At 40.9% G+C, this 25,467-nt stretch overlaps 1 long non-coding RNA gene across 1 annotated transcript in view; it reads right to left on the reverse strand.

Annotated features, from left to right (window-relative positions):
• Nucleotides 1–380: 380 nt before the first annotated feature.
• LOC121111415 overlaps nucleotides 381–25,467 on the reverse strand; it is a 112,012-nt gene continuing 86,925 nt past the window's right edge. The window contains exons 8-16 of the long non-coding RNA XR_005861911.1: nucleotides 24,031–24,159; nucleotides 22,621–22,779; nucleotides 18,366–18,608; nucleotides 17,401–17,647; nucleotides 13,920–14,157; nucleotides 3,367–3,477; nucleotides 3,188–3,273; nucleotides 2,308–2,443; nucleotides 381–550 (exon numbers count right to left, since the gene is read on the reverse strand). This is a non-coding gene — a long non-coding RNA (uncharacterized LOC121111415). The remainder of the gene's footprint in view (nucleotides 551–2,307; nucleotides 2,444–3,187; nucleotides 3,274–3,366; nucleotides 3,478–13,919; nucleotides 14,158–17,400; nucleotides 17,648–18,365; nucleotides 18,609–22,620; nucleotides 22,780–24,030; nucleotides 24,160–25,467) is intronic.

A 25,467-nucleotide genomic window follows, 5' to 3' on the forward strand; every position in this document is an offset into this window, starting at 1 on the left:
TTAGTTTTGTTTGTTTGTGTAAAATGCAGCATTGCTGAAGCACTTCAACAGGAAACAAACAGTTTAAAATACAACTTAAAAAAAAAAATCAGGACAGGGAATTTGGATTGGGACTGATTTTAAAGTAGCAAAAGCAGCGTGTCACTAATGTGAGACCTTAATTACACGCAGTATCTGTGACGGCATCAGTTACTCTAACTGGGCAGGAGCAGTCAGATTGGCAAGCCTGCCAAAGAACACGGCGATACAAGCAGACCAGCTGTAGGGCACGAGGTCTGCAGGTTTTGGGGCTGCCCAGCTTTGCTCACCTGTTATTTTGAAACAAACAAACAAACAAAAGAACATTCTGAGACATTTCTTGTTGCTACAAACCTGCAAGAGCGATTTCACCTGCACAGAAGTGTCTGCTCCTAATAAACACAGGAGTCCATAGCAAGGCTCTGAGAGGGACTCACATCCTGCTTTGGATCTGAGCAGAGCTCCATACAGTAGATATGGTCCCAGTTCCTACCCAGTCTCCTTGCCTCTACCGCAGCACTTGCTATCCGAGCTAGGAGAGGATGCAAAAAGGGAATATATTAACCCATGGGGGGCGGTGAACAAGCAATGGAAACAATAAAAAGACCATGTGTTAACCTATGTGCGTATCTTGGTGGTTCCAGATTTAGCCATATGTGCTAAATTAGACCATTAAACATTGCAAAACAAATAGCACATTGAAATGCTACTGCAGCCCTGTAATTTATACCCCGTTACACAGGGTAGAGTAAGTTTCTCATAGTAAATAGCATCTCATTGGATGACTAGTCTCTAACAGTATATCTTTACATAATTAAAGTGGACATGGTTTAGAAAAATGAAAAGGCTAGAATGTAAGGCACAGCTGCAAATAATATTAAATGGCATTATCAATAACAGAGATCCCAGGGTTTGCATATTAATTGTAAGAAGGTGCTAATTTGAGTGTTTTAAGCTTGCATTCACAAGCTTGTTTACATGCTTTGTTCCACCTGGACCTGTTTGGAGGTTTGTCAAAAACCTAACAAGCAGAAAAAGATTGCATTTGAAAATACACATACATGTTTAATTAAGCCAGGGCCACCGAACATTCCTCAATATATTTAGCTGTTGAGATTTAAGCACCACCAGAGCATCAGGCATTATCACCTTTTGAAGTACTGCAGAATCTTTAATATTTAAAGCACAAAGCAGACTTTAATATAAAATTCTAGCAGACCACAGAAGATTAAAGACGCATTATAAATGTGACAGTTTGTAAATGGAACACCAGTATTAAAGGGAACCCCCCTGATATTTTACAGCATATTTTTCAGGTGTATACTAAATTATAAATACAATTAAATAGCAGTAATTATTCTCTGGGAGGGGATGGCAACTTAACTATTCTAGAAAATAGTGATTAACTATAATGTAGGAAAGTGGTAATGTGTGTTTTACCACACTGTTCTTGCAGCCAAACTTCACGCAGCAGTAGAGTCTTTAGTCAATTTAAAGCCACCCCAGGGCCCTGCATCCGTGGGCACAATGTTTTTCCTTCCACAAGGCAGGGAACAAGGAGGGTTGCCTACTTGGTCTCCAAGCCTCTTGGTTTTTCCTTCAACTATACAGCTGTTCTCCATTACTGTAGATGCCTGCTGCTAGGAGGTGCAAGGGAAGGAGGGCAGCAGGGAGGCTGCAGAAGTGGTAAATCCTGAAGAGTTTCAATCCTGAATTAAGATGGACCAACACTGGCTCTTCGTGGTCATGCAAGGAATTTTGAAAGGCAAGGACCTAACCTTAAGGTGCACAAATTTAATTTTGCAAGCCTCTGTCTCCAAATCAACAGAACTAATATTAAATAGGTTGCACTGGTCCTCTAGTTCAGTAAACTGATCCCATAGGACCAAAATTGCCCCATTTCTTTTACTCAGCTTGGTTCTCCCAGAGGGAAATGTACCCAAGGGGATGACAGCAACTATTAAGGGAGAAAAAGAATGCCCAAGGACAAGATGGGAGCCAGCTCCCTCCTTACTGACTCTATGGGGAGTTGAGAGAGGCCCCCAGCAGCCAGACCCATGCCCTCCTGCAGCACATGCTTCTGGCATTGCAGGGCCAAGGATGCATCACAGGCCTGCAGGAAGGATGGCTGTGTGGGAGCATGTCTCAGGCCTGAGACTGGAAGGGCATATTTTTGTCCTTGTCCTTCTTGTCCACACATGGACATGGGCAGAGGACCACTGAGGGGGGTGCTTGCAAAAGCCGTGGCTCCCGGATCACTGTTCTCCGACCAGAGCATCTCTTATTCACCCTTTTTCCTGCTGGGGATTCTGCCATCTCCAGGCTGCAGTATTGAGGCAAGGCTCACACCCAGATGTCATTTAAATTCCATTGGCAAAATAAGCACTTCTGATGGCAGCTGTAAGTGGCATATTCTGTACAGAATCTGAGGAGAAAAAATTAGAATAGGATTTTAAAAGCACAGAAATCAAACAATTTAGCATGAATATTCTGGTCTTTGGTGCTGGGCCATACAACACCAAGGTCTCAGTGCTTGCACAGCTGAAGCTGCTCTTGAAACTCCCCAGTGTCAGACATACTGCTGCATTAACGGCTCTCCTGATATGCATTCCAGTAGAAAAGCTTAGCATATTATTTTCACTTTTATTATTAATACATATATGTAGCTAACGTTATTCAACAGAGTGCTTTAGGACAGAATTTAAAAAAAAAATACAGAGATCTTAGTTATATAATTTATTGCAGAAGTAAAAAATTATACACAGTCTCCTAATAGAGAGAGATTAAAACAGATAAATAATGAAAAGATCACAATAGCTGTATTTCTCAGGGTCTAGTTTATATTGTTAACCTAAGTACTGTACTCTAGTCATGATTAGGCACACCGCTCATATAAAAAACGCAGTGCATCTGCTCTTCATAAGAGCAATACCCATGCCATGCTCTTTCCCAGACTTTGCAGGTGCTGGATCGTGCACTTTCCATGTGTTGGCAGCAGCACACCAAATGGTGCCCTATGTCTACCTGAGATTCTCTTCATTCAAGGGTGCCCAAGGCATGTAGAAAAGGAGATAATGTGCTGGAGAGATGAGACAGTTCTTAAGGTGATGTTTCATTTGTTAGTGGCACAATTTTTTGCTTTTATCAAATGACTTCTTTTTCTACGCACCATACACTGTAACAGCACCTCCCTTTCACTGCGGGTTGAAGGTCCTCTGGAAACAAGGATGGTTCTAGCTGCTTTCTAAAGATTTTCTAGGATTAAAGAAGAGAAAAATTCATTGGGATGAAATACAAGATCTCATAAATTCAGCAAAAAAGCCACCACAGGGCAAAACGCTACCATACACCAGCCAGCAGTTCTGCAGGCACACCATCCATCGGGGATGCTGAGGATCCTGGTTGAAGTCTCTCTGTTGGCAAGTCTGATGTCTTTCACTTCAGCCCAGCAACTGCAACCTGGAGAAGATGCACAGCAGTGGCGTTATTCAAACCTGCTGCATTCATTCAAAAGAAATCTGGCTTCAGAAAACAAGCATTTCCTTAGAAAAATCAGTTCAGTTGAAAACACATAAACTTCTCCTTATAGAATCATAGAAACACAGGTCGGAAAGGACCTACCAGATCATCTAGTCCAACCATCCTCCCATTACCATTGCTACCACAAGCCACTAAACCATATCTTGTAGCTCCTCATACAGACGCCTCTTGAACACTGCCAGGGATGGCGACTCCACCATCTCCTTGGGCAGGCCATTCCAGCGCCTGACCACTCTCTGAGAGAAAAAGTTTTTCCTTAAGTCTAACCTAAACTTCCTCTGGTACAACTTCTGGCCATTTCCTTGGGTCCTGTTTGTAGCCTGGGAGAAGAGGCTCCTCATCTCAACCTCCTCATCCTCAAACCCCTCCTCATCACAACCTCCCTTCAGGAAGTTGTAGAGTGCAGTAAGGCCTCCTCTGAGCCTCCTTTTCTCTGGACTAAACTTATGTCCAGCCTCGCCTCCTGATACTCACCGTGCTGGGGCTGAGTGGTGGAGAGCAGCACTGTGCCTTTCAGCCAGGGCAAGGCCTTGGCTGGACCAGCCAAGGGCAATCTTCCTCAGTCTCAACCTCTCAAAACACCCCTGTATTCCCAGAACAATTTTTCCTGAGATGACTGACCCAGCACAACCATCCTGTTTTGCCCCTCCATTAGCTCACACAGGTTTGGAAACTGCTGAACCAAACCAGCACCAGTGAAGATTCAGCTGGTATGCTAATGAAGAAAAGGCTTCCCTCAGTGAACATTTCAGTCCTTAGTGATTGAGAGTCTGATCTTAATTTGCTTGTTAAACCAGAATTTCAGTGGCTAGATAGTGTTCTGTAATCTCCAGTGCAAGGGCCCGAATCTGTTGATATCATAAGTGTCATCAACATTCAGCAGTGTGGCAGCTGTCACCAGGCAGTTCAGAAAGGCTTATTTAATTGATACTTTCCATTTCAAATACAATTTGCAGTTGGCATGTGGTGAGAAATGCATCTCACCATGCAAATTTTCATGACGCTGGAGCACAAGAAAAAGGGTGCTGCTTTTCTTTTGTGAAAAAACATGAAATGTAGCCTAGGAAGCAGAATATTCAACTCTTTTTGTGAAAGTTGCATTTATTTAGATCAACTAAATCACATAAAATCCCAGATTATTTATTTCTGTATATAAGCCAGTACATGTGCAAAATACAGAAAGTAGCATATAATGTTTGGAAACAAAAAGAGAGGCTTCATTAAGAATTTAAAATAGCGCAGTGCGAGGGAGCCTGAGATGGGAATCTAATTCAACTTAGAGGGCTCCAAAATTATCCAAGCCTCTCTATGGAGGTTTTTGTTAAAATAACACAAATCTCAGAAGAATAGCTGATCTCGCTCTACCACCACCAAAGGTCAAGAGATTTTAGCAAATATAACTCATGGGATTTTTTCCATATAGTTTAATTAATAGAACCTAAGGGTAGGCAAAACCATTTGACCATCTGATCTGACATCTTCTGGATCACAGACCACCACATCTTACCCAGCTGCCCTACACCAAGCCTAATTGTGTTCAGCTAAGCCCCAACACTTCTTTTCTTTCCTGTAAGAGACCTTTTCTCTGAACTGCACCTTTATGTTTCTAAGGACTATGCCTGCCTGCAGGGGCAAGTGCCATGTTGCAAGACAGAGCTTTGAAGAGAAACACACAGACACATGCACATAGTGCTCAGCTGCGTAGATGTGACTTTATCTCGGTTTGCTCCTCCTTTTAGTCTTCAATAAAGAAAAAGCTTCCTAGATTTTAAAACATGGCTAATTTCTATGCAAGAGGGGCCATTACAGCTAGAGATTAACTACTTTACTGTTATTTCTCACAAGAACGGCTGTAGCCATGGTTCAGCCTCCCATCTCTGGCCAGTTAGGTCCCAAGCCAGGAGCAGCCTCTTCAGCCTCTCCCCTAAAGACCCACGGTGAAAAGCTGCTGTTGACAAAACACAAGTTTCTCTTACACACGTTCTCTTGTGCCACACCACAGTAGTCTTCAAACGATATCCCAGCTGCAGACAAAATTTTTTCCCCAGTGTTTCCTGTCATTGCTTTATCCAATGCAGAAGTTAAATATAAGAATGGTGTATCTCTGCCTCTTCACCTTTTTCCTTGCCACCATCAGTCTGATCAGGACCAGATGGTCCTGTGCACTTGGCAAGCAGCACAAGAACTCACCCTTGGGAAAGTTAGTTAGGACCTCAGCTCTTGGGCCTGGCTGTGAACCCACCCATTGCTTTAAACCTTCCTTTTTCAGGAGCAGATTTAAACCAAGATCTTACATTTGAAACTCCTTTGTCTTCTTTCCATGTCTCATTCAGACAGCTCCATCCAGCCTTTCCCACCCTTGGTTTAGCAGGCTGTGCGGCGGCTGAAGTCCTTTTTAATTCAAACATTGCTGAACGCTCTTCCAGAGACACGACGGAGCGCTCCCAGCCCCATCCCCCTCCACATATCTTGGGTGAGCACATACTTAGATCCCCCAAGCACAGTGATAATTTCTCCTTACCAGCAGAGCCAGTCATTATTTATTATATCACTCTCTCACTTCTTCAGTTTCTCCTAGTGGGAACATTGCAGTGGCTGCTGGCTAGAAAATTAGCCAAGGGAACTTCTTCTGTTGGTCTCTTTCCTCATTATACTAGTAAAAAAAATTTAACTGTGACATTCTCGCTCTCTCTGTATATATATATCAACACAGGTTGGAAGCACACTGTAGGGGCTAATAGTGAGTAATTTAACTGTGGCTCTCTCACGCGTTTTACCCTCATTCTTTCTCCAGAGTAGCAGCAGAAGTACAGTATGTTCATGTATTGTTGCTTCACATTATAAGCAGAGCTTGCAAGTTTATGTTGAATCTCACTCTTTCCACTAGGTTGTTTTTTTTTTCATGTGGATGTGATGTAATTTCTTCCAGCATCAAGAGGCTGCCATAAATTACAGAGATATTCAGGCAATCTGTAAAGAAAACTTTGGCATTTTTTCTCCTTTATGAAATGCCTTAAAAAAGAAAAAAAGAAAAAAAAAACAAACAGAGGAAACTCTCACTGGAAGAAAGTTCTGTTTATGCACACACAATGTCAGTGATCCACTAAAGTCCCTTATATTCATAAACATCTAGAGAGGTCATTCTGTTAAATTTGGAATAGACCTGTCTATAGGCTATCTCCATCAGTGTAGATATCACTAAGGACAGAATTGATGTTAGCTGTTAGGGCAGGAGTCATGTGAAGTACAAGATGGAGAACATTCTTCCTGTCCCACCGTACAGCTTAGGCTGGGAACCTGATCTGGTTTCATTCCAAGAAAATGAGTAGGAGAAGGTTCTGTGCTCAGCAGTTCAAAAGAGCTGCTGGCATGACCAGGTCACTATTTTCATGTACTGGGATATCTGTGTTGAGTGCATACAATCCACTCCATGGGAGGAATGCTCACACTTGGTCTGATGGAACAATTTTATGAAACAATGATGTATTCGGGACTGGTCATAACAAATCATACGACTCTCAACAGAATCCTTTCTATAAACAAATCCAAAGGGGAACCACAAATGATAGCATCACAAATGCTCAAATTTGTTGAAACTTTGGATTTTTATATTCATTATTTGACCCAAATCCATCATATATATAAATACACATTTTGCTATGAATATAAGTATAGTATAATTTTGTGACTTATAATAAAGTTTATGAAAAGAAAAATCTGCTTAAATATTTTGCAGAAAGAGCAGAAGTCGAGGTTAAGGATGAAAAAGCATGGAAACAAACCCATTTTTCTTTTTGCCTCAACAGGACTTTTGGTGGTGACACACCACTGACTACAGCTCTCCAACTCTTCATTTATAGCAGGTGCTTTCTAATTATTTTATTTCCTGCATCAGTCTCCTTGTCTTGATGAGAACTACCACTTGCAAGGAGCAGCTACTGCACCCAAAGGATGTGCCTGGTAACTCTGTTTTTCCTAGAAGACACCAGGGGTACCTCCTCTTGCTCAGTCCTCTCCTTCCCACTCCCTATGCCCGCTTCATGTGCTCAGCCAGCTTGTGTGCTGCAGCAGTGCATAACTAGCTGGATAACTCCACGTACCAAGCAATGCAGATGTCAGATGCTGGCTCTTGCCCAAAGGGAAGGAGGACGAGGACAGTAAACAAAGACCTCGGTGTCCTCCATTTTGGAGCGCCTGCTGTAAGTTTTACTCTCTTCACTTTGAATTATAGTGGCAGTGCTTTGAGCAACTACATCTGAAGTACTCCAGCAACATCACACTCTTGTTCCACTACCACTCTGATGACCACCAACGTAATTCAAAGAGAAAGAGTAAAAACTCACCTCTAGGTATAAAAAAAGAGAGAGAGTTTATTCCCTGCCAGAAGAAACAATACGACCAGAATTATGGCAGTTTCTACCCTGAACTGTAAAACTAATGCTTTCTGTTAGCCAGTGAATAAAACTGTCCTTTTTCAGGAAAACCATCTTTCACACTTATAATACTATCTTTCCACTAGCTGCTGAACACACCGGTTTATTATGTCTAGAATTTTTTCTATCACAGAAAAGATAACAGTGGAAAAATGTAATGTATATTTGGCTGCTTATGGAAAAGGAGGGAAGGAGAAGAATCTTTCTATATTTGCATTGCTAATTAGCAGAAAGCACACAGATAATACAGTGATCAGTACAGTACACATGTTTTGAGAGATGAATAAACATTGCACTACATCTGAATATGCAACCGCACCATTTGTGTAGTTCATGTTGCACCCAGGCTTTTCCACAGGGCTCCACAAAGGACACACTGGAAGCCCCCAGTGGTGGGCTGGAGGGGATGTTGGGGGTATGATTTGTTTACCCTGGAAAGGGCAATGCAGGGGCACCACTTGCTTTTCAATGTCATTTTGGTGTTCCTTCACCCCCAAACAAATTTACCAGCTGGGCTGACGGATGAAAAGGAATTTAAGAGCCTCGTCCAAGGTCACCCTAAGGAATGAGCAAGTCAAGACACTTACTCAAGGGCACTGAGTGCTTCAGTGGCCCAGCCTACCTCCTCCTTGCTTCAGGTCGTCTGCGCCAACCTCTGCCCCCCTCACCACACAGCCTTCCTTGTGCAAGCAGCACAGTGTCAAGTTCACAGCAAAGGCAGCGAAGTGCCCTGCACCATCCATCCATCCACTACATGAGATAAGAATAGTTCCTTAAACCTTTGTTCAAGGCAGATGCTTTCCTGGACTGTTTTTTTTTCCCTAAATGTCAGTGTCTATCCACAAGTTACAACATGATGTACATCCCAGTGCCTGGATATATGAATAGCTTTACAAGAACACAAATCTGAACTCAAACCTGAAGCAAATACATAAGTTGGCATGGCACAAGATATTATATAGCTTGAAATAAACACTGCCTCATCACAAAGAGGTCATTTCATTAGGAAAATGCAGTAACACTAGCCTCGTATCAGGCTTGATAGAGGCTTGATTTCTGCCAGTTCACACACAAGGTCTCAAAAATAGCAAATACCTTCTTGCTGCTCTCATCCATGAGTATTCTCTCTTTCAGGGCTGGTCCATGAAATCACCTTTGTGGTGATCTCTTTTCTAACTTCCATAGCTTTTCTTACCTGAATGTAAAAATTTTACATTCAGCAGTATTTTTAGAGAATTTAAGTGACAAACCCAGTGTTTCTTAGCTGAACGGCTCCCCATTTGCCTGCTAAGTGACACAGAGAGTACCTACACGATAACAGAACACTTATTTACAGTCCTGCATGGTGCTGTCCACAGAGGTTAGATCTCCAGGTTAAGTTCAGCCCATCTGGGACTCCCTTCCTACTCCTCCCTTTCCCTGATTAAGCCAGGGGGCAGGCTGTTTACTGTAGGTTAAACCAATGCAAAATCATTCCATGCAGGTGAAGCTCTTTCAGTACATGACACTGGCTTTGGTGCCACTCGGGTTTAGCTTGATCTTCCACTGAGCTGACTCTGTTCTTCTGCTCAGCTGGGTTAACTCGTCAACGTGGCATGAGCTACATGTGCATTGAGGGAAGCTCCCCAGCCTTCATCTGGATACATGTATTTGGAAAGTTGTATCCCTGAGCATCCCCTCTCAGTCCTCATCTACTGATTTCAGCCAGGTTAGCTAATACATGATTTACCCATAGGAAGATGATTGTTGTCTACTCCTCTTCTTTCCCTAGAGTTTAGCCATTGAGCTGTCTTTAAAACTTGGATTCTGACACTGATTACATTTATGTCAGGTGATTAACATCAGGTTGTTGTTGTTTTTTTTTTTTTTAATGATTAATAGTATAATTTATACACTTAAAATACAGTTATATATATAAAATAAAGTCATTATTAAGGGTAATTACTGTCAGGTTCCTGTATGAAAATACAGTTTCAATATTTTCTTTTATAAATCTGATCCCTAACTTGAATCTGATTCCTGTCTCCAAGGCACCCTATCTGCTCAGAACTAGAGAGGACAATCTGACGTCTGCAGCCATTTCAAATATAGTCACAAACAAATACTTGAATTAATATTAAATAGGTAGCAGTTTTAAGAGCGTGTTTGTTTATTTGTTCTGTAGAAATCACACTATTCTTTTGAAGAGCCAATAGGGCTTTTGTTCTCAGCTGCTTTTAAACAATCTGGATATTAACTTCTCCTTTACTGAAAATCTCTGAGCAACTCTCAGCAATATTCTCTAGACAGGTGTTTGCATAATATGCATCTCACAAATACCTTCGGTAGAGAGCTAAGGAGTTTTACTTTGGGGTTATTAGCAGATCAAGTGCTGAAATGCAGTGATGGGCCATACAGACCCTGTGACTGGCTTCCTGGGGCTGAACAGGCCTGATGCTTTCTTGGTAGTATGAACCAGAGCAACACTCTCTGTTCAGAGGTCGTTCAGAGACAAGTTTTGTGCTGTGCAGGAGCAAATATAAGAAGAATGGAAAATAAACTAAACCATCCCAGATCCATGTTTCTCCCTTAGTGTTTTTGTGGTTGCAGCCCCCCTCCTTTTGTGTGTTTCTTCTAGTCCCCATGAGAACAGTGAGACAGTCATTAGCAATTAGCCCAGGGAGGGAGAGGCTAATTGTACCAATTAGCACTGGAGCACCAGGTGGGGAGACTTAGAGGCCAGTCAAGAGGGGACCAATAAGATGATTGTCAGGGTTAGTGAGACAGCACCATCTGAGGGAGGAGGAGGGAAAGAATGGGAAAAAAGGGGGGAAAAGACCTGCTGATTGCATCTATTTGTGTCTTTTGTTTCTGCTTTGCAACCATCTTTTCCAAAATGCTTAAAGAAAAAGGATGGATTACTCAAATCTGTGCCTTAAGTTCTATACGAAAGGGCTACTGGAGAACTAGCCTCACTGTCTTCCTTCACTGCTCATGTGATTCAGAGCAGCCTTATTCTCTCTTGATCCCCAACAAAGCCTCTTTAGAGGTCCAGAATAGCTTTCTTGCCACCCTTAGTAGCGTTCACCCACATTTTAAGCTCTGTGAAGTCCTTCTGGTGTCATCCTCGTAGTGCAACACCTTGACTGGCTCAGGTTTTCCTCCTTGTAGCTTGAGCTTCTTACATGGAAACAAGTGTAAATCAAGGGCACCTCTTATCCCCCCGTGCCCTGAATTAAAACTACATTACACTGACACATGCTCAAGTGACAGGATAACATACCTGATCACAGTAGATCACATTATAGCAAGACTTAAACAACACTCATCGACCTCATTTTTTGCAACAACCGTTTGTCTCCCTGGGTTTTAGTGCAGTGCTTAAATCATACTCCAGGACATGTTGAAATGAGGCACATAGCTCCACATTTCAGTAAGGCAAAGCCTAGAAGAGATGCTCTCCATGAGCTACTCTGCATGTGTGATCTGAATTTTTACTCTCAAAGTGCACTGTAACACATCAACACTGTAAATTGCCAAAAGGAACCACAGAGAGATCAAACAATTAAAACAATAAAAGCATGGAGTTATACAAATTAAAAATACCCACAATGCCACGGCTACTTATGACAACTTTTATGGTGGTGCTTTATACCAGATCTCACTGAAAGTCAGGAACCATGAATCAGTCTGTCCCCTCCACTGTGTGCGGGAGCCCTCTGTGGCATCACCAGAACTGAAGAGTGACACTGTCTTATGAATGAGGCATCCCCCAAAATGGACCAATTGGTCTCATTTTCCAGCATTTCTCTATCAGAGTGTCATCTGTGCTCAGAGGGACCATTTATTGCACGGGAAACGCTAGCAGGAGGCTCAGGGCTTTGGGCTGGCACGGTGATGATGCGGTACAATGGCAAAGCGCTTACACTGGGGAATTTTTGCATGGGACTGGGCTGACCTTGTCCCCACTCAACCCAATGGCCACACAATTCCACCTCACAGAAACCAAAACCAGTTGCTCAGCCACAACCTCACTTTCTGGGGTCTTATAAACCACCTGAAAACAAACACAGAACCCCCTGAGGCTCAGGAAAGACCAGTGAACCATAAAGACCAAGTGAGATAGTCCAGGTCCAAATTAGCTACACTGAACAGCGTACAGTCAGTGCAAAATCCTTCAGCTTTTTGCGACTAGTAAAAGAAAAGGAAAAAAAAGAAAAAAAAAAAGAGGTGCATTTAAACTCTAGCACCTTTCCACAGTTTAATAAGTAAATGGCCTATATTAAATGGCTGGCAACATGTGCACTCTCATTTTCCTTCCTTCTTAAATGTTTCCTGGCGTGGTGACAGGTAAAGCATAATACAGCTTGGCAATATGGCTTTTACATGGTGAAACAGCTCCTCCGTGCTACGCTAGAATACATATTACTGTGACAAGGGGCTTTATTTTGAATTATCTGCACATACTAAAAGCCAGTGGGAAATTGAAGAGGAGTTTAGTGAAAACTACATATGATTTTGTCACCACTGAGCAGAAAATTTTGGATGGAAATCATGGAGTGTGGGGCTTAATCACAGCTCCTTCTGGTTGGCACACGATGGAAGGCAGCCCTGGCCATTAAAAAATCACTTGGGAAGGGGGGATGATTATTCAGCATTAAGCATGTGTCTGTGGCACTGAATTGTTCAGATCACTTGGGGAAGTAAGTCATCTACTTTTCAACCTGACAGTGCTTTTTGATAAAAACAGTGCAGAGAGCTGGACAGAGCACTTACACAAAGCTGATGGATGAGATAGTTGGAGAGGATTTATCCTGTGGCAGGGGAGCTGGGAAGGACTAAAGCTGAGCTGACTTCTAAGCATGGAGATGAGCAGGCTGTGCAATTATTTCCTAACATATATGTGAGAGCAGAGACCCACACAGGCTGCTCTCTTTGGAGGTAGTCTTCCCCTGAGCCATGCTTGCACCTCACAAAAGCATTTTCACTTGGCAGCTCTCTGAAATTTAGGAGCTGCTCTGCATTTCAAATTTAGGAAATATCTTGTATCTGGAAGGTGCTGTTAAACAAAGGTCTTACTTGCTTTGTGGGCTGAAGATAAAATGCTAAAGACATTCTGACTGCTACACGTTGGTGCTGGGAGATGAAGAAAATGACCAAGAGGAGAACAGAGAAATTTTTGAGCCAAAGACTTGTTCTATTTCTCTCTCATATTTTATGGCCAGATAATATTGCTTTCTTTGGCCAGCCTAGGAGGGCTTTTACAATGGCCATTGCCCTGGTATTGGATACTTTTTTTTTTTTTTTTAATTTAAGAATTGTATTTATCTAATATTAAAAAGAGAAAACCTCGTATTTTCAGATTATTTTTTTTTTAAATTGACTTGGAAAAATTCATGCTTGGGTCATTTTTACCATCCCACATCCACCAGAGGCCTCAGACAGCAATTTGACAAGGAGCTCTGAAGACCAAGAGAATGTAAGTGTCAGACTGAGCAGGGCCTGACGTAAAAAAATAGAATACCCTGCACTGGTGTATACCACCTCATTAAATGTGAAGACTGGTACCTTCACTGTCTCAGTTATCTCAGCCATTAAGAGATCTCACAGGGAGAAACCATCTCTCTGGTATCCCTAGTCTCAGCATAACCTATAACCTTCATAGAGCAGAGATGCAGGAAGCACTGCCAGAGGGACAGCTGAGGCAACAAGTGACCATAAGCTTCAGACGCTGCCTACCACTGACCACACAGCAACAACCCCAGCAAACAGAACAACCGTTTAAGCTGGCTAACCAGATGTAAATATTGGTGAACGTGGACAAATAAATGGAAAACATGTTCTTTGCCATTACCGTTACATGAACTCCTTGTGACTCATGAGGAATGGGGACATCCCAAAATAAATGTAACTGTCAAGAACAAGGGGCAATGAAGGACTTGCAGTTACCTTTCCAGTTCCATCAGCTGCTTCTTTTGACCTTCAAGTGAACTAGCAAATCCTCACCAGTTGAACTGCAGCCTAGTAGCCTTCATCCACACTCCATGCTATACAGATGAGCTCTGACCATACTTTGAAGACAGGAATTCAATTTTATCGTCTGTCAACAGGCGAATTATTTCTGAGGCACTTGATTAATAATGTAGGACACCAATGATCTTGGAAAACTTTAACATCAGTGCTGTACCTAGATGAACAGAACAGATGTTGACATCTTTGCTGCTGTTCCTTGGCTGAAGACAGATGTTTGCAAGGTTAGATGGAAAAGGCAAGAGTGTATGGCCACTCGGGAGTCAGTGGAAAACACGTGCATCTTCCTCATGTGGGAACTCAGTCTGTATTCTGGGAAGTCTTTTAGATTATAATTGCTGCATAATTAAGTATGTGACAGTGCCATTTCTTAGGAGCTGAGACAAGGAACATGCTCTTGGTACTTGTATGATGATGTCTGAATAGTCCTTGCATGGCAGAGAAAGTACGAGTGCGTTAGGGAAGAGCAATAAATACCTTCAACTGCTCTGTTGGATTGGATTTTTGAAGGGTCCTCCTGTCTCAGATGCTAATGGAGTGGCTTAATTTTCCTTGAAATGGTCAGAATAAACTCAGAAAAATGTAATTCATGGATGAGACATGATATCTGGTGTTGAAAAAATCCTAGGTATTCTTAATGTCTAAAAAGAGATTGTTCAGCAGCAGATCAGCTGTGTAAAAAACGTGACCTCTCTAATGCTTCCAAGTTCAAAATGATTTGCTGGGTAAGTGTCGTTTGAGCAAGTTAAAGCTTCACAGTTTACTAAAGGATGTCTTTTGTATTCTGGTCCAAGTATGACTACACCAGAAAATGCTTTCCTTACATCATCTGAAATACCAGATGTAAGGCAAAATTTTGTTGCAAGCTTCACAAGGAGGAAAATTCTCTCCACCTACTATAATATACAAACTACATAGTAAATCACCCTTCTGAAAGCAATGCACCCATTCCAGTGTTTAAAGGCTTCTGTAAATAAATCTCTCATTTCTTTCAGAGCATAAAGTACCCTACATTACAGATACTTTCACCTTGAGCGTTGAACAGGCAAAACAGTTTTGGGGGTGAAGAGGTAAAAGTACGTCCCATGTGATCCTGGGGTGCTGCTCTCAGAGCTGCCCCATCAACCAGTCCCAAGAGAAACTCCAAAGCAAGCTTCTTCCTGTGGAAGGAAGACCTGTGCTTGTGTGTGATAAAATTTGCCATGGTCAGTCACCTTCTTTCCAGTTTTGCTTTTATCAGACAGGGAAATTTTCTGCACAGGGGCTTTTTCTACAGGCTGTAGAGAAGTCACTAAGAGTTTTCTCTGTTCATGCTGTGGGAACAGAAGCTTTCATCACACTGCCCTTGGTTACATGGACAGGTGAGCTCAGGTTTGTAAGCATTAATGTGATAAAGTTGAGGAGGAGTTGGGCAGCAAAAAAGATTAAGGGGAACGGTCTTGACTTAGTCAAAATTTTGAGGGGAGGGATGAATGTGGCAGAAAGCCAGAGTAAGTAACTTTCATGAGAAATAATCATAAACAGAAAATGAATTCGTGCCCCCAGACTCCTCTGGTTCCTATGCTGAAACCAGTAGGACCATTACAGCAAGGAAGGAGGTTAACGAGCAGCTCATTCCCTGGGCCAGCAGATACGAGGCAGAAACTGGCTGGAGGGAGCCCAGAGCTGCTCCTAGGCTATTGCCACAAGAGAATTACCTCGTCCTGCCGCCGCACGATTGAGAGAGGTTTGAAGAGGTTCACTGCTGTAGGATTAATGGCCTTTAAGTGCTAATTAGCTGATAACAAACTTGCTTTGGGATTAAACATGCATCATCCAGACCATGTGTCATCTGATACACTTTCAGATGAAAAACCACCCCACCAGAAGTGCCATTGGAGGTGTTCATGATGTTTGTTACCATGTAGGTACTACTGAATGATTTGGGAAGGGAGGTATTTGAAAAATTTAAATCTTCTCAAATTATTAGGGAGAATTAGAAAGCAAGGATTAAAAAAAAAAAAAAAAAAAAAGAAGTAATTGCTATTTTTAAATCTGCTGTTGCTTTTTGTAAATCTGAACCAATAATTATCTTCCATATACACAACTAACAAAATATGGTCCACCAGACCTTGTCATCTACCATTATTTGTCTATCTTTATGTAACAATTTCATCATTTGATCAAATAATAGCAGATTCCACAATATGTCATTCAAGTATCCCCAGTTTATCTATAATGATTTTCCTCTTGTCAGCTCATTTCTTGAACCTTTGCTGAATCTGGTTTCAATGGTACTATAAACAATCATCATTGCATTGTAAAACTGGAAACTCTCCACTAAAATAGTGTTTTGATCTGGGTTGCCATAGTAATAAGTCTGTGCTCCCCTCTTTGGAGGCCTTGTTATATGAAGTATCTGTGATTTGCTCAGAATGGCCCCAGTTCATCTGTCAAAGTGGGTTTTTCCTTTTTTAAAATAATGATCTAGAAAATCCCACAGTGGCAACAAATATTTTACAACCATAACGAGAAACATTGTATCACTCAAGCTTTGTAAATCTATGCCATTATTGCATTAGAATAAATCACTTTCCTTAGGTATATTACTTAGAAATATGCAATTCTAATTTTAGAGTGTGTATTCAATAGGGGGTATTTATTTTTTATGTAAAGAGAATTATTAACTTTGACTTCAAAAATACATCACATGTCAGGTTGTGTTTAGAGGCCCTGCAGCAAAAAGAAAAAAAACCTGAAATTCTTTCTTATTTCTATCAAAATACTGCAAATATCCAGTCAGTTTCAGATTTAGTTACTCCATTCTATTCTTAAGCACTGATTTTTATAATGAGATCAGATATTACCACAGATTTTACAGCTGTGTGCTCAGATAAATGATAGTCAGATTATATACTTGTAAAAATTAGGAGTCCTGAAAATTGATCACTGACACTATAAGAATACATCACTATACATTATTTTAAATAAAAATGCTCCGGTCAGTTACAGTGATTTGATACATGAACTATGATATTTCCTCCTGCAGGAATGAGAGTAAACAAACACTACATCAAGGAGCCGGTGACAGATTCCACGGCAGGAAGCGAGGACGGAGATCATATTTTACCTAAGACAAATGGTTAAGTTGGTTACTTTATGTAAGCCGCTACCAGCTACAGGATTACTTCATGTAACTCACTGTCAGTTACTGCCTCGTAATGCCTGACAAGGGAATATTAAAATCATCAGTGGGAGAAAGTACGGGAAGAATCCATCTGCATTCAGTGAATTCTAATTAAAAAGTAATTACTGTACTGCGAGGAATCTGCCAGCCCCAGCCCCTGGCCCTCCCTTCACACCCTGGACTTGGGTAAACAGGCAGGAAGGCAAGTGGCAGTGCATATGCAGATTTCCTTACATTTTGCTGGTGACTTAGTTCTGAGTAGCGCCAGATCATGGGATGTCTTCAGAAATAGTTTTATATCATTTTGCCAGGTAGATCCCCAGAAGACACCATGGGGGCAGAGGTGCTACACATCTTCTGTTATAATTGACCTGGGCTTTGAGATTTCTCTGTCATGATGTATCCCAGAATGGTGCATGACGGGAAGAAACTTGTTATTCCTCCAGCAGTGCCAAATGGACAAGATCAAGTAGACCTGGGACTTGAAAAAAAAAGGAAGAAATATTGACAGATAAGTAACCACTCCAGTAAATGACAGGCAGGCACAGGAAGCCTGATTTCCTTGGGGTTCAGGGGTAATCTATTAACCTTAAAACATTTCGGTGCATATTTAATGGATTTAAAAAAAGAAAGTAAAAACATTAGATGCTTAATTGAAATCATTAGGTTTGTCTTGATTTCTTTTTCTCCCTGCAAGTTATCGATGTGGGGAAAAAAACCACCCATGACTAAAGGAGCTAGGAATAGCCTAAATTCAACCCAAATATTTATTCATTGGATTATCAAAATTGTATCTACAATGCAGTTCCAGAACATTAAAGGTGTCGTCTGAGAAGCTGTCATTTTTATGGCATTGTGACTGGCATTGAAACAATAGCTTTGTGTTTCTTTGGATAGTAGCTGATCAACAGCCAGGGAAATGCTAGAAGCAATGTCTACAAGGCAGAATGGACTAATTAAGAGCAGAATTTGTCCCTTGCAACTACCACTCAATTTAGCGAAGTCAGTTCCAGCACAGCTTGCATGGCTGCAGTGCCCTAGAAGGGTTCTCCTGGGTGCTGTGTACAAAAACACGAGTTCATCATCCAGGATGAAATGCCAGTTCCCCACATCACTGTGGTCTAGAACAAAAGGAAATCAAATTCTGGATTCAGGTTTCATTGTAGATTTCTGTAACATCTATTTTGAGATGTTCTCACCTTTCCACTGTTGACAGACAGGGTTTTTCTTGCACTGAGAGGTAGGTCTTCTCTTGGCCAAAAGAACCAGAAGAAGGTTCCTTGGAATTCTGTCGGCATTTCGTTGAGACTCCAAATGGTTACAAAAACCATTTCTGCTCTCACACTCGTGCACCACTGATGAATGACTGTATCTCCCAAGACTGTCTGGGTCAGCCAAATCCAGATTCACGGCACAGCAGCAGTAATATTATGCAAAGGTAGCTGGAACAGAGAGGGAAGCAGGATGAAAAAGCTGAATTCCTTCCACCCTGCAACTCTCTAAGCAGATTGCATTCCTGCTATGACCCACTCACATCTTCTTTTGCAGTACCAGCTTTAGGAAAAAGCTTAAAGAAAAAAACACGGGACAAAATGGAATAGGAGATAACACCCCTACCCCCCAAACACACTTTACAATGCAGTCCACCTCCAATTATTCTTAATCTACTTCTTCCTTGCTGCAGTTCAAATTGATTATTCTTTGGTCTGCGCAGCCTTGAGAACAAATTATTTATATGATTTGAACACAGGGTGCAGATTATTCCCTTCTTCCTTGCTATAATATTTTCATTTTTCTTTAAGACTGTTACACTCCCCTCAATCACTCTTTCTGCAAGTTATATAATGTCATACACTCAATCTTCCCAGTAGATTACATTTTCCCCTGGCTGTTCCTGTTGTTATCCTCTGGACAGATTCTCATTGATCAATCTCTTCTGGGGATTTGCCTGTTATCCTGCCAAATACAGTAAGAGTTGGGCCTAGATGTGAGGTATGTTGACAAAAGAGAGGGGTTTGTTGCTCATTGAGGTTGGCAGAGGCTCACAGGAGAGATGATGTAGGCTTGGGCCTCCACATTCACATTACCAAGCATGGGGTTCAATTCTGGAAGGATCAATAGCCTTTGGCAAAATCCCAAAACATGTAAGTATATTCTTACCATGAAGTATAGGGGTAATTCGTTAAATTCATTATGTATAGATACAAGCTTACATCTGAATCTTTACAGGAACAGGCAATACAAAATGTATTAAAAACAAAAAACAAAAAACCAAACAAAACCCAAATTCTGCTGACCTTCTGTTGATGATTTCAATAATTTAAACTCAAAACCTTTTTCCCTAGTTCCACTTACATGTCATTATAATTCAGTTAAATTAAATTAGCTTCTGATATTTTCTCCCAGTAAGTTACATGACACCTGATTCTCATTTAAACCATGCCTGCTTTTGGCTTGCTTTTGGTATGTCGTAGGATGTGAATTAGGTACAATAAAATATACTCCCACTTAAATGTACCTCTATTATGTCACAGTGATATATAATGTAGCATTAGAATAAATGAACGCTGAACCTTGACTTTTTAGATACGACAGTGGATTTTCTAAGTTTTGGATCTAAGTGTGATCTAAAAGCAAATGTAGTTATATTTCCAGTAAAGCAGTATTAGTCATAATGCCTTAATATACATTTTCATAAAATAGTAATATAGATTTTTCAGTGCATAATTTGGTTGCTTTGGGAATAGTAGGAGAGGGAATATTTTGGAGTTTTAAATGTGCTTTAATACCTACTTGTTAATTATCAGGCCATTTACAATGCTATATGGTCAGTTTTATGAGAGATCTCTCTTGACCTACCCTGCACTTGCCCACTACACCCACACCTCCATGTGCACAGACACAGCATTACTTTCAGTGTTCTCATACAGCTGGGGGCTAGGTGGGGTATAGGCTCATACCAGTCTTACCCCATTTCTACCTTTTTTTCTTCACACCTAAAATCTCCTAATTATAACAGTGCAGAACATAATGGGGAAAGTGTATCGACTTGTTTAATTTAAAACAGGTTATGTGAACTATCTTTACAATAACTACTTGTTTCAATAATTTATAACTATGATGTTATACCTGACAAAATCATTCAGATAACTAGAGCAATGTGCACTTTAAGTTTAAAGTCAAGGTCTTCTTGCTCATTTTAATGACTTCTCTTGTGCACAAAGATATTAATATTCCTGTGAGCAAACATGGCACTGACTCATTAATCAATAAGAGCTGGCTCCTCTACATAATAACAATAGCTGTACTGGATAATTAACTTCTGTTCCATTGACTTTAGTTTGTACATAATTTCCAGTGGCTGACACTGGATAATAAAAAGCTTTCCAGCTGACAGGCGCCCTTTAAAATCCTTTTTACTAGTTTAGGAAAGTGATCCACGCCTACTGTTGTAAGTAAAATAAAGTGTAGGTGTCGGTGTGTGTCTGTGCCATATTTAAATGGTAGCAACTGGCAATAAATAAAAGACCTAATAAATATTGTAAGGCTTCAGCAAGTCTTGCTGTTAAATTGTAGTGAACTGAAAGATTTGCATTTTTCTGTCATGTAGTTATAGTCAGGGCAAAGATAAAGGTACATCTACAATTAAATGACTATTCTATATAACTGGCAGATTTCCGCAGTACAGACCGAGATAAGAAACGCAGATCTGCCTGCATCAGCCTTTTTCCTCAAAAATGTTTTTAATACCAGGTTAAGTACAGCAAAGGTAGCAATCCCAGAATCTCTTCTGTATGCTGAGGAGACTTGTGAGGAGTAAGGTGAGACAGTGCATTGTCTGTGCTGAAATTAAAAATAAAAATAAAAAAGAAATAAATTACTTTTAATCCAAGCATTTCAGTTACTCAATTTAGAGTATGTCTCTGCAGAGAGCTACAATGATATCAGTGATATCAATCCTTCTTCTAAAATGCAAGAAAATTTGGGGGAAAAAAGGTCTCACATCAGTTCAAATTCTTTCATTCGACATTTTACATTTTTAAATTGTCCTGCCATCTAGAATACAGTACAGCATTAAACAAGCCACACGTACAAGTAGGTTCAAAAGCAAATTTGAAATGCTCTATTCCAGAAATATCAATCTGCCTGAAAAAAATCATGAATTTCTGCCACCCTCCTATTTCTTTCTGCCTGACATGGGCTCTTGGGCAAGTCAGCCTGGCATTCTGCAGGGTTTCAGGTATGATGGAAATGTATTTTCTGATGGAAAAATTGTTCCACTGAGTTTTCTGCAGCTAGCAGTAGATATTAGTTCTGAAAGAAACCCTGCTTATAATCCACCACCGAGTAAGTTCACCGAATATGTTCATCACAACATATGTAGCGCAGTTTTTATTCATGACCCACGCTGTTTTTCAGACAGCCTCCTTTGTGACACTAGGTGTTGCAGGGGCCAGAACCTTGGCTATTGAATTGGTGCAGTTCACTGATATTAACTGAGCCACCACGATTTCCCCCAGATGAAGATCATCCCTTAGATCGTATGCTGATAAGCCATCCCCACAAATCTGAACATAAACCCTGTGTGTAATATGTCTGCTTTCAATTTCAAAGACCAAAATAGCTAGCTCTATTAATAATACAAAACACCTCACACAGAAAATGCCTTGATTAAGTCTTAATTAAAAAGCAAAAACATTAGAAACAAAAAAAGCTGGCACAACCTGGCTGGGAGAAAAATGCAGGCTTCTAAGTGAGTACTTATTCGCATTATACAGTATGTTCTCCAGCAGGAATAAAATATACTGCAAGACAGTGGTCTGTAAGCTTCTAAACAGAAGTGAAAACACTCGTGTGTTCAAAATTGTGGAAATGTCAATATTTCAAAAGGTAGTTTTACGGTTCATTCAAGCACTGATAAGAAATCATTACACTTTTTAAGAATATTGATGAATACAGAGAGGCATTAAATGGAAGGAAAACCTTTTATTGCAGTACGTTAGTTTGTGCATGTCTAATTGACTCTTCAAGACTCTTTTGCATGAGTCACTAAACACAGTTTTAAACAGGCTATTTTTATACCACTTCTAAGCAAACTTTCCCATCTTATAGGGATTTCCTTTCTACATCTCTCCAAAAAGTACTGTCAAGTTCCAGTCAGAGTTTAATTCAGGAAATACCTGAGAAATTGACAATCAAATCTTCTGGGTTTTTTTTCCTACTACAACAGACTACCATGGAACTGATTTACTAGATTAGCTGTCAGATTCTGAGTGTGTTGGCCTCTGGACAAAGCGGGCTCACCTCTTTGCCTGTCCAGACAGCTCATGAGGACTGCTTGTGAGAGAGTTGTTAGTTCCTGTTTCCTTTAACTCAGCATTAGGGAAAAAATAAATGTGTGACAACTTCAGTGACTCCAGTAGCACAGAGCTATGCAGAGCTACTCATACTCACCATCCTGCCTCCACAATCCCTGCGTTCAGCTGGGCTGCACGGGCCCTCCCCTCTGTAATTTCTCCATTAGCAGACTGACACTATACAGGGCACAAATTGGACTGTGGTACAGCTGAAAGCACGTGGATAGCTGTAGGTATGAAAGGCACTGGCTGGAGTCTGCAAAACAATACTACTGAAAATGACCTCCAAGGCCACTGCAGACTTCTGTGATATACAATCAACTATTAACTCAATGAAATCATCTGAATCAAAGACACTGTGACATTGTCTGTACATGAAAATGGAAAATAAATAGACAGCCTTGCATGAACATATATGGTTATGGTCCAGTGCAATGAGCGTTATTTTGGTAATGCTGTTTGCTCTGCTGAAGCGTACTGGACGATCCTTAAAGCTTGTTATTTCTTCAAGAACTAGAGTGGGAAAAAAAAACAACTGACATATATCTCAGTCCAAAATACAAACCAGAATCAAGGCAAATGTAAGACAAATGTTTTGCCGGTTGAAAGTCAAGGACAACACACTGTGCAGAGTTCCTGTAATCACAGACAGAAATTTCTCCCTCTGTGAATAATATTACCCATTTTTATTCACCTCAGTTCTTCCATTGCCCCAGGGGGCTGGAAGCAGGGTTGCAGGGTTCTGTGGAGATATACTATTCTCATGACATTTCTAGACTCCATTTTTCTGAACCAACAGCCATGGATCGTTGGGATAGTACAACCCTGATGGACACTAGAATTTTTAGTCACTTATTGGCTTCTGCAGCTCTTGGGGATTTACCCAACACTAGTGTAAATCTGACCTGAGAAGCTGTGTCAGCCCATCAGCTAATGTGTGCTAACACTCCTTGCTCCCAGATTTGGAAGATGGCTGTTACCCCCACACCCACAAGGCTGGACCCACTGCCCAGGCAGCAGTGCAGCTGTCCGTGCTTGGCAGTAGGCCCTACCACCTTGCCAGCTTCTGGATGGACTCAGTCATGTGCAGATCCCCACTGGGGGAACCTGAGTGCTGAGTGCCTGAGGCTTGGTGTCAACTGGGGGTGTGAGTAGGGCTGGACAGGTCAGCAGGCATTTTTTGGGGAGGCCCTGGACTCCAAAACATGACTCCATGATCTGTTTGTGCTGAGTCTTTTTCATAGTTACTTTCATTTCTTGATGACAACAGTGTTACATGAGATTGGACAACACCACCAATGATTTTTTCCACAGATTTGGCTTGAATGGGTAAATTACTGCAAGGGAAAGAACGCTGTGCTGTGCTTGTTGATTTTTATAGTCTCTAAAACCTTTCAAATTTAAAGAAAAGCATAAAAATCTTACCCCTCCCCACGCACAAAATAAAATATCAGAAATACTGAGGAAGTTACTCCACTGTGTACAATAACCTGACAAATTGACAAACCTCTTCACTGTGTTTTTTTAAACACACACTTTCATGGCTTCTCCCGGTTGGTTCCTCAGGCTGCAGAAAGGTTCTCTGCCAACAGCAGCAAAGTTACTTCATTGTTCAAATTCTTCCTTAAACACTCTCCTAGTAAAAAAAAAAGAAAAAAGAAAAAAGAAAAAAAATGTATTTAGAGAGGTGGTATGACCACAACTAAAGGTTACCTTGATCTTTCTTCTCCTGTCAAAGCTGACCATGTTTCTGTGCTCTCTCTGTGTTTGGACAGTTAGGTATAAGCTCTTTGGGGCACAAAGATTCATGGTCAGGGCCAAGAACTAGCTGGTTCCTGTCCATAAACAAGAAATGAGTGCTATGTTAATATGAAAGAGTGATTGGAAATGGTTGGTGAATGAAGAAAGGGATCCATGACTCTTCCAAAGTGATCTCATTGCAGTGACATTCGTGAGTCCTGAACCATGTAAGAAGCTGGACCAGTATTTTCCAATGTGAATGACATATGCATGACATATCTCTGCTCACAGCTGCTAACTCTGTAGCTGCAGGCTGACTGTAGAAGCAAGAAGCCTGAAGAAGCAAAACTCCTTTGCGCTGCTACTAAACCATCTCTGTAATTGGTCAGACTCAGTGGAGAAACACTCAGTTTTATGCAGTGGAAGTCCTCAGCCCAAGTAAAGCACCATTAAAAAAAGAAAACTAGATTTTGGTTAATGTGCTGTGTGCGTTCTCAGGTAATATCTTTAACTGCAGATGAGGAGTATTTCCCCCTTCTCCAAAGCCAAATAGATGATTACATGTGATGCTGGGGTGATCAGAGATTGTGGCCAGATTGCTGAACTTCCTGGCTAGCTTTAAAGCATATTTTATTGTTACTCTGATTCATACTGACTTTATTGTCAATACAGTTTTTGGAAATGAGCCTCTTATCTTAGATGTGCCAGAAGTGTCCATGTATAGACTGTTATTACCTACCACCAGCTACGGGAAGGACAAATGCAGTAGTATCTTTCATTAGTCTCATCTTCAGCTGCATTAGAACATAACAGTTGTTATGAAAATGTAGTGCCCTCATCAGGGTGTTTAACACCCAGTAAAGAGCTTGTTAAAAGATAAATGCACATCAGGATTCATGGCAGGTTGCAAATGAGGAATCTGCCACAGCAAATACTGGTTATTCTAGTAGAGGATCACAAGTAGTAGAGACTGATCCCTAGATCTGCGCATCTTCTACATCTGCATTAAACGTGTCTTACAGACAGTGTTGTGAGATCTTTTTCTTGAAGGAACCAACAGTTTCATACCTTCAAAAAGTTCCAACCTTAATATATTCTTACATCAAGTCTTATGGGATATTGAGGCTACTTAAAACTTTCAAGGCTTTTTTTTTTTTTTTTTTTTTTAATGCAAATATCCACTGGTAGGAATCCCATGCTATGA

Source organism: Gallus gallus, chromosome 8 (assembly GCF_016699485.2).
Source record: "Gallus gallus isolate bGalGal1 chromosome 8, bGalGal1.mat.broiler.GRCg7b, whole genome shotgun sequence".
Taxonomy (NCBI): domain Eukaryota; kingdom Metazoa; phylum Chordata; class Aves; order Galliformes; family Phasianidae; genus Gallus; species Gallus gallus.